The sequence below is a fragment of the Gymnoscopelus braueri genome (genome assembly GCF_963280865.1).
Source record: "Gymnoscopelus braueri genome assembly, contig: SCAFFOLD_170, whole genome shotgun sequence".
Classification (NCBI taxonomy): Eukaryota; Metazoa; Chordata; class Actinopteri; order Myctophiformes; family Myctophidae; genus Gymnoscopelus; species Gymnoscopelus braueri.
The window spans coordinates 53,499-56,830 of record NW_027660629.1 but is presented as its reverse complement, the minus strand read 5'-3'; the positions used below and the strand labels follow the sequence as shown (position 1 = coordinate 56,830).

The window sequence follows — 3,332 nt, the reverse complement described above, 5'->3', positions numbered from 1 at the left end:
AACTCTGAGGTACTTCAATATAGCTTTGTGTATTTGGGCATTCATTTCAACCAACCCAAATGATGGTCTCTCAAGTGGGTCATAGCCAGCCCATCCAAGTGTGCTGCACTCGACCCTCTAACATGGCTTACCTCCTTACAGGCTGAAGCCGTCACCCTCTCTTTCCTCAGTGAATGTCACTCAGGTGCTGCAATTTGACACCTTGTTTCCCTTCAATCTTATTTGACTGTGACAAGGTCACAGACAGAGATGATCTAAGATGCAACTGTTGTAGTTGGGAGGAGGAGGTGCAGGTGGTAGATGTTAATATGGTGGTTTTATCTGATGAAATATCCATAATGCAGATTAGATTAGACAGCTTGTAACAGTCAGTATGCATATGCAATGCCAGTTGGTACCACAAGGTGGTGCACTGCTTCCTTTTGTTTTGCTGTTCTTCTCAGTGTTTACAATATACCTGACGTCAGGAAGTTACCTCACTAACATACACTGCATAATGTTTTGTAAAGACAGAAAATGAAGACTCATCCTTTCATGGTCACACTTCCTTTTATAGGCCCTCCTCAGCTGCCAGCGAAGGCATTCATCGTCCTGTCCTCAATTCCTCTTTCTCTATCCTCAAACGCACCTTCTATTTTAATCTACTCAGTTGTAGCCTACTTACCATTTGGCCTCCTATGATTTGAAGCACCATCTAGGGCTGATGATTGAATCACATGAATGATTTCATGTGATATTCGTGTGAAGTAATGTGTAATAGTACGCACGCACGCACGCACGCAAGCACGCACGTGCGCACGCGCGCACGCACACCAGGGGCGCTGGAATGGAAAATGAGGTGGGGGGACACATCGGGGGACGCATGCATGCGCGTGCATGCCGTCCGTGCAAAAATTTCAGTTTTTTTTTCTGGTGGTTTTGTTAATCTTTTGGTATTTTGGTAAATTTGGTTAAAATGTGCTCCATGAAGTCACAAGTGTAGATGTCAGAGGTTTTTTATTTTTTCTTCATCCCAAAAGTCAGCTGTAACCAAATGGACTCCTGTCAAATGTAACTATGCAATAATATAGTCTCCCCCCATAGTCTCCCCCCACGGTGGGGAGACCCAGCCTGGGTCCCCCAGTGCGGGGAACCCAGCTGTACTAAATTGTGGGGGGGGGACAGTGTCTTTTAATTAAACAGGCGCTTGCACGCACACACGCACACACACACACACACACACACACACACACACACACACACACACACACACACACACACACACACACACACACACACACACACCACACACACACACACACGCACACACACACACACACACACAATTATCTATTGTCTATTGTACTTTCAGGAGAGCATGCAGTTGTCAAGAGGTGTCCGAGTGACTGGATTGAATGGAATGGACACTGTTACATATTTGAGAGGGCTGAGGTGGCTTGGGCTGATGCAGAGGTAAAATATACGAACACATGATTGCATCTTGTACTGTATTTCTATATGCATCTATGTTATTATGTCATTTGAATAATATTATATTGTTCTGTAGAACACCTGTGAATGAATGAATGAATGAATGAATGAATGAATGAATTTTTTATTTTCGTGTCTTGTCAAAAAGACCCATCCCTTACGGGATTATTAGACACCAAAACATAAATAAACAATATCAAGTTCTCTTCATAGAACACTGCACTGTGTGTCTCAGGGTGGACACCTAGCATCCATTCACTACAAAAGAGAACACACTTTCATTCAAGGCCTGATACTTTCCAGTACTCGAACGTGGATCGGTGGCTATGATGCAACAGGCACGGTAAGGAACATTAACCCTTATAAACTGTGTCTGATAAAACGTTACCTTATATTACACTGAGACATGATGCATTACACACTGTACCTGTATGTCAACATAGTGAGTTGTTAAATGGTAACATATTATATTGTATTGACATTTATGATGTTGTATTGTCAACTAGAATGGTGCTTGGCTGTGGAGTGACGGTAGCCCAATGACCTTCACAGACTGGAAGAGTGGAGAACCCAACAACAGTGGAGGAGTAAAACAGAACTGCATGGTTATGAACCATGGTCCCGGTAAGTCACAACATTTTAACAAAATGTTTGTTTTAAAAACAAAAAAGTGCACTCGGGTGGCGCAGTGGTAAAGTCCCTGCCCACCACCATGGAGGTTGTGGGTTCAAATCCACCGTGGTGCATCCGGCTTTTTCGAGCGTCTACACAAACACAATTGACCCGTGTTCGTGGGAGGGAAGCCGGGCAGGGAGGGTGATAATTGTCATTGCACGTACTCCTACGGGCTGGGGCGGCACCTGTCAGCGGGGAGTGTTGGGCGGGAGGAGTAGGATAGAGTCTCTGCGTCCTCCCGGTGGGGGCTCCTCACTGGCAGGTGAGTCAGTAGGATACAACAGCAGTGACAACACAGAAATGTGTGTGGGGAGGAATCAATTGGCATAATGACTAAATTGGGGAGAAAAAGAGGTACAAAATAATTGGCTACTTTAAATAAATAGAAATCATAATTATACAATAAAATAAATAAAAATAAATAAAAAGTGTGATATTAATAATAAACACTAACAGCTCTTTTAACTAATAACACAATATGAGACTTAATGTGGTCTTTATGTTTAACTTTCTCAACAGGTGTCCAGTGGGATGATGGGGAATGCATGGGGACATTTGCCTCTGTCTGCAAAAAAACTGCTGAGAGCACTGAATAACGTGGAGATTATGCACACACGCACACACACACACACACACACACACACACACACACACACACACACATACACACATACACACACACACACACACACACACACACACACATACACACATACACACACACACACACACACACACACACACACACACACACACACACACACACACACACACACACACACACACGCACACGCACACGCATGCACACTTTAACCATATACAATCATTGTGTGTTTTTGAGTGGTGCCAACCACTGGGTTATCTGTATATAAAGTGATATTGCACTAATTGTATATCCGTTCATCAGATAATTGTTTATCCCCCAAAAGCATGAAGACTGATTTGACCTTTGAGAAAAATAAATAAGCCAATGTGGCCAAACATGTAGTTACTGCACAAATTGTAACGCTACTGAAGGAATGAAGAGACAAGTGATATGAACAGCAGATGGACAGTGACTCTCAGGTGTTGTGGTGATAATGAGAGGAACATGAATGGAATGGATGGTTTGCTTTAAGCAGCACATAACTTGCTTCAATGTCTTTACTTGCATCAATAAAATTAAAACATTAAAATAATTGAGATAA

At 42.9% G+C, this 3,332-nt stretch overlaps 1 long non-coding RNA gene across 1 annotated transcript; it reads left to right on the top strand.

The window, feature by feature from the left end:
• Positions 1-1,692: 1,692 nt before the first annotated feature.
• Positions 1,693-2,977, top strand: LOC308081352. Its single transcript, XR_013932836.1, has 3 exons — positions 1,693-1,813; positions 1,977-2,094; positions 2,665-2,977. It is a non-coding gene; the product is annotated as an uncharacterized lncRNA (long non-coding RNA).
• Positions 2,978-3,332: the final 355 nt, after the last annotated feature.